At 43.6% G+C, this 12,250-nt stretch overlaps 3 non-coding genes across 3 annotated transcripts; all 3 read right to left on the reverse strand.

The window, feature by feature from the left end:
* Positions 1 to 614: 614 nt before the first annotated feature.
* Positions 615 to 799, reverse strand: LOC130333411 (U2 spliceosomal RNA). The gene has a single exon (XR_008875603.1). It is a non-coding gene; the product is annotated as a U2 spliceosomal RNA (small nuclear RNA).
* Positions 800 to 8,423: 7,624 nt separating this feature from the next.
* On the reverse strand, positions 8,424 to 8,614 carry LOC130333472 (U2 spliceosomal RNA). Its single transcript, XR_008875650.1, has one exon. It is a non-coding gene; the product is annotated as a U2 spliceosomal RNA (small nuclear RNA).
* A 2,082-nt stretch (positions 8,615 to 10,696) lies between these two features.
* Positions 10,697 to 10,887, reverse strand: LOC130333473 (U2 spliceosomal RNA). The gene has a single exon (XR_008875651.1). It is a non-coding gene; the product is annotated as a U2 spliceosomal RNA (small nuclear RNA).
* Between the last annotated feature and the right edge of the window lie 1,363 nt (positions 10,888 to 12,250).

Genomic DNA, 12,250 nt, shown 5'->3' on the forward strand with positions numbered 1-12,250 from the left:
CATAGACAGCCAGCTGATGACCAATCCATTAGTGCAATGGATGGCTGGAAGCATTTGTCTTTGCCTTTGCAATACCACAGAAGCAATGCATGGTCAATGTACAGCAATGACACACCTGTGTGAACAGCCAGGAGACCCCCCCCCCCCCCCCATGTTATGTTACATAGTTACATAGTTAGTACGGTCGAAAAAAGACATATGTCCATCACGTTCAACCAGGGAATTAAGGGGTAGGGGTGTGGCGCGATATTGGGGAAGGGATGAGATTTTATATTTCTTCATAAGCATTAATCTTATTTTGTCAATTAGGAACATTCAGCACCCACCCGCTATCAAGGCAGCTGCCTATCATGTCATGCCCTACCTGCACAGGTGTGCTGGCTACTCAAATGATCCAATTAAGGAGGCCATTTAGTCAGCAGCAGCAGAAGTCCTGTGCCTGGACGCTCCAACAGGGGCCAGACACAAGCAGAAGCAGAAGCAGCAGAAGCAGCAGCAGCACCACCTTTTGTTTTTTGGCTGCAGCAGCAGCAAGGCCCACAGGGCTGGCTAGCTGGCTAGCCAGCAAGCAGGTAGCAATGAAAGTAGGAATCTTTCTTTTTAACCCTGTAAGGGGGTGGTGCACTGTACCCGAAGATACTGCCATATCGGGTCAATGCATAGGGCGACGGAAGCAAGCTTCGAAATCGGCCCCCGTTCTCAAAAATCCATTTAATATATGGTCCCCAGATAGGGGACGTATCAGATATTAAACTGATAAGAACAGATTTTTTTTTTTTATCTAAAGCCGAGGAACGTGCTTTCGATTCACCCAAAGTGCAAGAAAAAGTGCAAACGTGTTACACTAAAAAAACGTGCACAAAGGATGCGGTCTATCGCAAGCCCTTCTCCGATAGGAGAGAGGCCCCCCAACAAACCTTACCCTTCGCCTCCGGACCAAAAGGTACCTGCGAGGTTCCAGGTTCGATGTCCCTTTTCGCCGAAGCTACTAGGGGACCACAAATGCTCCCGGCATCCCCCTTGGCGTTAGCCAAGGTATCTGCCCGCAGAGCCGATTACGGTAGGTACCCTGCCAAAACAGGAGTACCCGGGGTGTTTGCAGGGAGGTGCGGAACCTAATGGCCACACACACCTCCCCTAGACCGCCAGGAGGGACACCCAGAAGGGCTACCGCATCCTGACAAATCCTGTGAACACACAACACGCAAAAAGTGACACAGTGAGACAAAAAAGAAATAAATAAGTGAATGTGTGCAGATATACTGCCCGGACATCCGGCCGGATCTATAAAAATTTCTCTGATCCTAGCCAGAAGGCCGGGAATCAAGAGGTGAGTGCCACAAGGTGAAGAGATTATGGTGCCCGTGCTTCAACTCAGTGAGTCTATTCTCCCATTGAGTTTCGGCACCTCGGGGTTACCACTCCCCGAGGCACAAAAGTACCTCGGCTCTAGACCCTCTCAGCCTCATGGCGAGACCCGGAGGGAACAGGTCACATCGGGGCAGCCGTCGAGCTGATTCCTCAGAACCAGCCCCGGAAAGCCCTGGTACACCTGCATCCTCCATGCAGCACCCATCCCCACCAGCATGAAAACTGATAAGAACAGATTTTTTACTTTTAGATATAATATTCTTAGACTAAAAGACCTTACGCAGTCCAGATTATACTTAGTCTGCTAAAAGCATATTCCACAGATGTAGATTCCAAAGACTTTTAGCCACTTTGTGACCTAATCTTTTTTTATCCAATAAATAGAAAACATACATCTCACTAAGAGCTAGGCGAACACAATCTTTAGAGGTAATAGTGTCTCTTTTAAAAAGAAGAATATTCCTCGTCTTCCATAGTGCAATTTTAATACAATTTATACTAATCCACAAAACCCGAGACTTTTCCACAGATAAAACATTATAAAATCCATATAAAATAACTTCATGATTTAAAAAATTAAGATCAGAAATGAATTTTAGTAAGGGTCCTATCAAATGCCATATCTCTTGGGCGTAAAAACAGTTCCAAAAAAGGTGTAAAACTGTTTCCTCACTAGGACACCCCATTCTCGGGCACTTTGCACTACGACACAATCCTCTTCTGTGTTGGAATTCTCTGGTAGGCAAACATTGATGTGCTATCTGCCAGGCCAGATCTTTTAAGTCATTAGATAAGAATCCCATATTCACCATCCTCCAAACTCTTAGAGATTTCTCAGTGGAATAATTAGATATTAAGCAAATCTGTTCTATCTTCCTGATTTCAGGAACTAATTTTCGTGCATTACTACAAATTTCTTGACTAAAATTAGCAATGCCATAAATACGAATAATCTTTTCTAAAACCACATAGTGCGCTGGGGGAATAAATAAGATTGGGGACGTTAAAGGTAAGGTTATCCACTTTCTTTTTCTAAAAATGTGACCTGCAGCATATTTTAAAAAATAAGACCAATAACAGTTTCTTTGCAAGCCATTAAAACACATAGAAAAAAAGTGAATATATAAAAACCTTTTTAAATCAGGCACATCCTTACCCCCCAATTTCTTTGTCTTCATCATTACATCTCTCCTGAGTTTATCCATTTTAGACCCCCATAAAAAATGAAAGCAAATCTTGTTTAAAAACTTTAAGGTGCGTTCACTCGGTGGGAAAACCAAGCTTAAATATAGCATGATAGGTAGCAACAAAGCTTTCATTATCAGTACTTTTCCTTCTATTGTTAATTTCCTCATTTTCCAAAAACTTATTTTCTTTTGCACTTTCTCTTTGACGATGGACCAGCTTTCCTCTCCATTATTTTCATTGTCAAAGATGACACCCAAGATTTTGATTTTATCATATTGCACATTCACCTCCGTATTGCCCCAATTCCCTATTGCAAAGCAATCACATTTATTTTTATTTAATTTGAAGCCAGAGCCCTCACAAAAAAATTCTGTCTGTCTGATAGCACGTTTCAGGGATGGTTCATCTGGACATAGAATATTAACATCATCCATGTATGCTATCGTCTTTACGCTCTGTCCTCCACTTCCAGGGATTGGCACTCCTCTAATGAGCTTATCTTTTCTCAAAACATTCAACAGAGGTTCTATTGCACATATGAAAAGAATGGGTGATAGGGGGCACCCCTGTTTCACCCCAGACTGTAAACATACCTCTTGGGATAAAAAACCGTTAATTAAAATACGACTAAAACAGTTTTTATATAAAAGTGCAATTTTTCCAACAATAAAATCAGGAAAATTCATTTTCTTTAAAACCAACCATAAAAAATCATGAGAAACACGGTCATAAGCCTTTTGAAAATCCAAGGATAAAATTGCCAATTTCTGATCACATTGTTTCTGATACCATAAAACATCTTTTACAAGGTTTAGATGATCACTTATTTTCCTTCCAGGTACTCCGCATACTTGGTCACTGTGTATAACCTTAGAAATTACCTGCTTGAGCCTATTTGCTAAAATTTTTGCTAAAACCTTATAGTCTGTATTTAGCAGGGTAATAGGCCTCCAATTTTCTAATTTAGAGATGTCTCCTTTTTTAAAAATCAGAGTAACAACACCATCTCTCCAGGACGCAGGTAAAATCTCAGATTTAAAAGCACAGTTAAAAATACCTAAAAGATCATCTTTTAAAATGGACCAAAAACACAGATAAAATTCAACTGGCAACCCATCCGAACCAGGTGTTTTACCATTTAAAAAACTCTTAAAAGTGCTTAAAAGTTCAGGTAAAAAGATTTCATCACAAAGGCTCTCTTGGTCAGTTTTGTCAAGTTTTGAATCCAAGGTATCTAAAACATCATTAGTAAAGGAAATATCAATATCTTTTTTATTAAAAAGCTCCTGATAAAATACTTGTGCTTCTCGCAACATCTCTTCATTAGTTATCTTCCCTTCTATTACAGATATCATTTCTTTCTTTCCCACCACCTTCTTAAAAAAGAATCTCGAACACTTTTCATCATTCTCCAGACATTGCACCTTGCTGTTAAAAATCATTTCTTTTCCTTTTTGACTAATGGCATTTTTTATTTCATTCTTTGTCTGAGCAATAACATCATCCATCTCAAGCCCGGCTTGCTTTAGTTTATAATATGTTTGGATTTTAGTGTTTAACATTTTAAACCATAACTTTTTCTCCTTAGCCTTTTGGATGCCCACACGGATAAAAAACAGTTTAGTCCACTTTTTAACATCCTCCCACCAATCCAAAATATTTTTATATTGGGATTGACGCAATCTCCATTTGTTATAAGCAGCAATAAAATCATTTTTTGTTTTCATGTCCTCTAATAAAGTAGTGTTGAGCTTCCAAACGCCTCTGCCTTTCTCTAGGCCAGGTAAAGTGACATGTGCATGTAATAACTTATGATCAGAGAAAATATTCGATAAAAGAGAAACCTCAACTAGATTAAAACTTTCCGATAAAAAAATAAAATCAATCCTGGATTTGCAGACATTATTTTCCCATGTGTAACCAGGGTCGTCTGGGTATTTTCTCCTCCAGACATCGGTAAAGTTAAAATCCTCAGTCATACTCTTAATCTGTTTCTCTGTTTTATCCACTCTGACATGCACACTTCCACTCTCACGATGATCACCACTCATACAACAATTAAAATCTCCAGCCATTAAAATAGGTGTTGAACCTGGGATAAAAGCCTGAATATCATTAATCAAGTCGGCTCTCTCATTTTTTTCAGGAGAAGCATAGATGTTAAAAAGCTTAATCTCTGAGCCATTGTACTTAATATTAACTAATAGCGCTCTACCAGGTATAATTTCTAAGAAGGACAAAACTTGTACATCTGAACCTCTAAACAAGATCCCAACACCTGAAGATCTGTTCAGATTGTCACCCGACCAGACCGATGGTCCCAAAGTCCAGCTACGACAAAGGTCCTCATAATTTGGACTATGTTCAATTCCACATTCTTGTAAAAAGAACAGAGAACAGTCCAAGGTCTCTAAAAAACTAAACAAAGCAGCCCTTCTCGTAGGGCTCTTTAGACCTCTCACATTAAGAGAGGAGCACTTTAAGGAAGCTATTCGCTACTGGAGTTTGAGTCCGATATGAAACCCACAGGTGACTCCGGGCTTTCGAACTCTTTGATATTTTTTGGATCGGACGCTGATCTTATAGAAGGCCTCCATGCATGTTGACTGTCCTCACATTCGTCTGAGCTTTTTTTGACAGGCCGTTTAATGCCAAGTTGTGGCTCATCTCCAAGTTCCTTCTTCCGCTTGATCTCCTTCACGCCAACCTCCATGGCTTCACTGCTCACTAGTGACCCTCCACCACCAGAACCCTCCACAGAAGGTCTCCCCTCTGTCTCAGGCACAGCAGAAAGGTCCATAAGCTCCGCCACGACATGAGAAGTTACAGCCGGCTTTTCTGAAGGCGCCTCAGACCGCTGGGGTGCTTTCGCAGGTGGTACTTCAGCTTGCACTACACCCACTCTCCCCGCTACACGGTCAGCCCACGATCTAGCTACACTGGAACGGAGACTGCAATCTTTAAAGGCATGGCCTTCTTCACCACAAATGTTGCAGACGATTTTAGCACAGTCCTTAGAAACATGGCCTTCTTGATTGCACCGACCACAGCGAACTGTAGTGTCCGTGCAAACTTCCATAGTATGTCCGAATTTCTTACATTTCCTACAAAAAGTAGGCATCTCGGGATAAAACAAATAGCCCTTATCCCGACCGATAGAAAAGTTGGAGGGTGGATGACACAACCCTCCAATGCCAGTAGCATCCTCCTTCATTTTCACAAAAAACTTATGTTTCCCCGTCCATAGGTCTTCTGAATTCATCACCTTATGGGAATACTTAACAGAACTGCAGTATTTCCCCAAAAAGAGCTCAATATGGGACACAGTCACAAAGGGATTGTGCATACACACAACTAGAGGAATATCGCCTCCAGTATACAACACTGTGACCGTGATCCCATCAAGCTCAGCAAGGTCTTGATTGCTTTTCAGCTTCTCAAAAAGATTCTGGCATGCATAAGCAGAGTCCAGAGTTAGGATGAAGCTGCCCTTCCGAGGATCTCTGAGACAGACGATGTTCTCTTTCTTCACCCCAAGAAGCTTGTAGAGAGTTTCTTTCACAAAATAAGAAAGTTGGACGAGTTCTTGCTTGTCTTCATCAACATCAAAGCGAAAGGAAAAACGAATCCGCGTTTCACCGGATGTAAGGTAACGGATGCGAACACCCATCTTGTCGATCGCCTTTTCGGTTCCTCGTAGCAGCCCCCCTTGGAAAAGGTAGGACAAACTCCCAGGATCCTCCTGACCAGACACTTGATCTAGCCAAAAGGCCGAGAAGCGATAACCGTGAAAGGGGCGGGCCCAACAAGGTCCCCTTCATGGGCACTATCACTGCTTGCTGTCAGGGAGGCTGCCAGACAATTTTCCATGCACACTCTGGGCTGGGGGGCAGTCAACCACCAGTACACACAGCAGAACCTAAACCCATACCATTATTGCTAAGCAGCAAGACAGGGGCCCATTGCACTCCCACGGGGCCTTTTTAAATGCAATCCATAACCCGGATTTGCCAGGAACCCTTCTTACTCCTCCTACTTGCATGTGACACTGGGCTTAGGATCTGCATAGGAAACACACACACAAGCACACACCTACCTTTGTTGCCTGCAGATGCCTCCTTGGCTGTCCCCAAACGGTATCAAACCAACACCCACGGGAAGCTGTAAGCATAGAGGACATGCCTGCACCCCATTGGACTTACCTGTGTGGGTTAAATCCGGGTTATTTGACAACCTATGGCGGTGATGGTTCTGCTCAGGCAGAGCAGTGCTGATGCTCCTCATAAAGCTGTCGCTGCTGTGAAGGTTCTAGGTGACATCACAAATCCCTTTGGTTACATACACAACAAAGCTGGGTTGTTGTTGTTTACACTCTGCAAGGCCTGTGGAAGTGAGTGACATCATAGCACTGTAGTTCTGAGGGTTCAAGATGGATGCAACAATCTCCTGTTGCTTTTATGAAGGCCGTAATAGACGACATCACCAAACAGCTCCATAGTCACATACACAGCAAAGGAGAGATGTTGTTTACACCTAGTGATGTCAGTGGTATTGAGTGACATCACAGCACAGTGCTAAGGCTCCTGGGCCTGGACACAGCAGCGGCTGCAATATCTCAACGGAGAATACGTTTATATCTATGTGTGTGTGTGCGCATATATATATATATATATATATATATATATATATTTCTCCGCCGAAATCACTTTTAAACCCATTTCCACCTTTTTTTCCCTTCTCTTCCTCTTACTTTTTTTTCACGTTTTTTTACGTTTTTCTCCTTTTCGTCTCTTTTCTGGGCGTATTATTCTTCTTTTTCTTCTTTTTTTTCGTCTAATGCATACCCCATCAGTGCAGCAATGCTTATTCAATACCGCCAGCAGATGGAGACACTGGGGGATAATTTTCTAAGGATTTATACTGATTTTTCCTGTCTGAATTTGTCGCACAGAAAGTTGCAGGCCAAATATGTGTGACATTTCTGCGACTTTAGCTTCTAGAGCATTTTTACAACATTATACATAGGTGCTGAATACATAAAAAGCGACTGTTCAGCGACAGACAAGTCGCATCGGCTGAAAGTAGGCCAGAATGTCAGTCCATGTTGGAGCAGGTTTAGATACAGTCTAAAGCATAGATCTCAAAGTCTGTGCACAGAATTTAGCAAGGGCCTCGCACCTTCTGATGCATCAGGTAGGTGCACAATAGCATAGCCTAACCCTCTGTACTTTGGTCTATATTGATGCGGGACATAGACAGCCAGCTGATGACCAATCCATTAGTGCAATGGATGGCTGGAAGCATTTGTCTTTGCCTTTGCAATACCACAGAAGCAATGCATGGTCAATGTACAGCAATGACACACCTGTGTGAACAGCCAGGAGACCCCCCCCCCCCCCCCATGTTATGTTACATAGTTACATAGTTAGTACGGTCGAAAAAAGACATATGTCCATCACGTTCAACCAGGGAATTAAGGGGTAGGGGTGTGGCGCGATATTGGGGAAGGGATGAGATTTTATATTTCTTCATAAGCATTAATCTTATTTTGTCAATTAGGAACATTCAGCACCCACCCGCTATCAAGGCAGCTGCCTATCATGTCATGCCCTACCTGCACAGGTGTGCTGGCTACTCAAATGATCCAATTAAGGAGGCCATTTAGTCAGCAGCAGCAGAAGTCCTGTGCCTGGACGCTCCAACAGGGGCCAGACACAAGCAGAAGCAGAAGCAGCAGAAGCAGCAGCAGCACCACCTTTTGTTTTTTGGCTGCAGCAGCAGCAAGGCCCACAGGGCTGGCTAGCTGGCTAGCCAGCAAGCAGGTAGCAATGAAAGTAGGAATCTTTCTTTTTAACCCTGTAAGGGGGTGGTGCACTGTACCCGAAGATACTGCCATATCGGGTCAATGCATAGGGCGACGGAAGCAAGCTTCGAAATCGGCCCCCGTTCTCAAAAATCCATTTAATATATGGTCCCCAGATAGGGGACGTATCAGATATTAAACTGATAAGAACAGATACTACACTTGATCTTAGCCAAAAGGCCGAGAAGCGATAACCGTGAAAGGGGCGGGCCCAACAAGGTCCCCTTCATGGGCACTATCACTGCTTGCTGTCAGGGAGGCTGCCAGACAATTTTCCATGCACACTCTGGGCTGGGGGGCAGTCAACCACCAGTACACACAGCAGAACCTAAACCCATACCATTATTGCTAAGCAGCAAGACAGGGGCCCATTGCACTCCCACGGGGCCTTTTTAAATGCAATCCATAACCCGGATTTGCCAGGAACCCTTCTTACTCCTCCTACTTGCATGTGACACTGGGCTTAGGATCTGCATAGGAAACACACACACAAGCACACACCTACCTTTGTTGCCTGCAGATGCCTCCTTGGCTGTCCCCAAACGGTATCAAACCAACACCCACGGGAAGCTGTAAGCATAGAGGACATGCCTGCACCCCATTGGACTTACCTGTGTGGGTTAAATCCGGGTTATTTGACAACCTATGGCGGTGATGGTTCTGCTCAGGCAGAGCAGTGCTGATGCTCCTCATAAAGCTGTCGCTGCTGTGAAGGTTCTAGGTGACATCACAAATCCCTTTGGTTACATACACAACAAAGCTGGGTTGTTGTTGTTTACACTCTGCAAGGCCTGTGGAAGTGAGTGACATCATAGCACTGTAGTTCTGAGGGTTCAAGATGGATGCAACAATCTCCTGTTGCTTCTATGAAGGCCGTAATAGACGACATCACCAAACAGCTCCATAGTCACATACACAGCAAAGGAGAGATGTTGTTTACACCTAGTGATGTCAGTGGTATTGAGTGACATCACAGCACAGTGCTAAGGCTCCTGGGCCTGGACACAGCAGCGGCTGCAATATCTCAACGGAGAATACGTTTATATCTATGTGTGTGTGTGCGCATATATATATATATATATATATATATATATATATATATTTCTCCGCCGAAATCACTTTTAAACCCATTTCCACCTTTTTTTCCCTTCTCTTCCTCTTACTTTTTTTTCACGTTTTTTTACGTTTTTCTCCTTTTCGCCTCTTTTCTGGGCGTATTATTCTTCTTTTTCTTCTTTTTTTTCGTCTAATGCATACCCCATCAGTGCAGCAATGCTTATTCAATACCGCCAGCAGATGGAGACACTGGGGGATAATTTTCTAAGGATTTATACTGATTTTTCCTGTCTGAATTTGTCGCACAGAAAGTTGCAGGCCAAATATGTGTGACATTTCTGCGACTTTAGCTTCTAGAGCATTTTTACAACATTATACATAGGTGCTGAATACATAAAAAGCGACTGTTCAGCGACAGACAAGTCGCATCGGCTGAAAGTAGGCCAGAATGTCAGTCCATGTTGGAGCAGGTTTAGATACAGTCTAAAGCATAGATCTCAAAGTCTGTGCACAGAATTTAGCAAGGGCCTCGCACCTTCTGATGCATCAGGTAGGTGCACAATAGCATAGCCTAACCCTCTGTACTTTGGTCTATATTGATGCGGGACATAGACAGCCAGCTGATGACCAATCCATTAGTGCAATGGATGGCTGGAAGCATTTGTCTTTGCCTTTGCAATACCACAGAAGCAATGCATGGTCAATGTACAGCAATGACACACCTGTGTGAACAGCCAGGAGACCCCCCCCCCCCCATGTTATGTTACATAGTTACATAGTTAGTACGGTCGAAAAAAGACATATGTCCATCACGTTCAACCAGGGAATTAAGGGGTAGGGGTGTGGCGCGATATTGGGGAAGGGATGAGATTTTATATTTCTTCATAAGCATTAATCTTATTTTGTCAATTAGGAACATTCAGCACCCACCCGCTATCAAGGCAGCTGCCTATCATGTCATGCCCTACCTGCACAGGTGTGCTGGCTACTCAAATGATCCAATTAAGGAGGCCATTTAGTCAGCAGCAGCAGAAGTCCTGTGCCTGGACGCTCCAACAGGGGCCAGACACAAGCAGAAGCAGAAGCAGCAGAAGCAGCAGCAGCACCACCTTTTGTTTTTTGGCTGCAGCAGCAGCAAGGCCCACAGGGCTGGCTAGCTGGCTAGCCAGCAAGCAGGTAGCAATGAAAGTAGGAATCTTTCTTTTTAACCCTGTAAGGGGGTGGTGCACTGTACCCGAAGATACTGCCATATCGGGTCAATGCATAGGGCGACGGAAGCAAGCTTCGAAATCGGCCCCCGTTCTCAAAAATCCATTTAATATATGGTCCCCAGATAGGGGACGTATCAGATATTAAACTGATAAGAACAGATACTACACTTGATCTTAGCCAAAAGGCCGAGAAGCGATAACCGTGAAAGGGGCGGGCCCAACAAGGTCCCCTTCATGGGCACTATCACTGCTTGCTGTCAGGGAGGCTGCCAGACAATTTTCCATGCACACTCTGGGCTGGGGGGCAGTCAACCACCAGTACACACAGCAGAACCTAAACCCATACCATTATTGCTAAGCAGCAAGACAGGGGCCCATTGCACTCCCACGGGGCCTTTTTAAATGCAATCCATAACCCGGATTTGCCAGGAACCCTTCTTACTCCTCCTACTTGCATGTGACACTGGGCTTAGGATCTGCATAGGAAACACACACACAAGCACACACCTACCTTTGTTGCCTGCAGATGCCTCCTTGGCTGTCCCCAAACGGTATCAAACCAACACCCACGGGAAGCTGTAAGCATAGAGGACATGCCTGCACCCCATTGGACTTACCTGTGTGGGTTAAATCCGGGTTATTTGACAACCTATGGCGGTGATGGTTCTGCTCAGGCAGACCAGTGCTGATGCTCCTCATAAAGCTGTCGCTGCTGTGAAGGTTCTAGGTGACATCACAAATCCCTTTGGTTACATACACAACAAAGCTGGGTTGTTGTTGTTTACACTCTGCAAGGCCTGTGGAAGTGAGTGACATCATAGCACTGTAGTTCTGAGGGTTCAAGATGGATGCAACAATCTCCTGTTGCTTCTATGAAGGCCGTAATAGACGACATCACCAAACAGCTCCATAGTCACATACACAGCAAAGGAGAGATGTTGTTTACACCTAGTGATGTCAGTGGTATTGAGTGACATCACAGCACAGTGCTAAGGCTCCTGGGCCTGGACACAGCAGCGGCTGCAATATCTCAACGGAGAATACGTTTATATCTATGTGGGTGTGTGCGCATATATATATATATATATATATATATATATATATATATATATATATTTCTCCGCCGAAATCACTTTTAAACCCATTTCCACCTTTTTTTCCCTTCTCTTCCTCTTACTTTTTTTTCACGTTTTTTTACGTTTTTCTCCTTTTCGCCTCTTTTCTGGGCGTATTATTCTTCTTTTTCTTCTTTTTTTTCGTCTAATGCATACCCCATCAGTGCAGCAATGCTTATTCAATACCGCCAGCAGATGGAGACACTGGGGGATAATTTTCTAAGGATTTATACTGATTTTTCCTGTCTGAATTTGTCGCACAGAAAGTTGCAGGCCAAATATGTGTGACATTTCTGCGACTTTAGCTTCTAGAGCATTTTTACAACATTATACATAGGTGCTGAATACATAAAAAGCGACTGTTCAGCGACAGACAAGTCGCATCGGCTGAAAGTAGGCCAGAATGTCAGTCCATGTTGGAGCAGGTTTAGATACAGTCTAAAGCA

This window comes from Hyla sarda, unplaced genomic scaffold, assembly GCF_029499605.1.
Source record: "Hyla sarda isolate aHylSar1 unplaced genomic scaffold, aHylSar1.hap1 scaffold_408, whole genome shotgun sequence".
Classification (NCBI taxonomy): Eukaryota; Metazoa; Chordata; class Amphibia; order Anura; family Hylidae; genus Hyla; species Hyla sarda.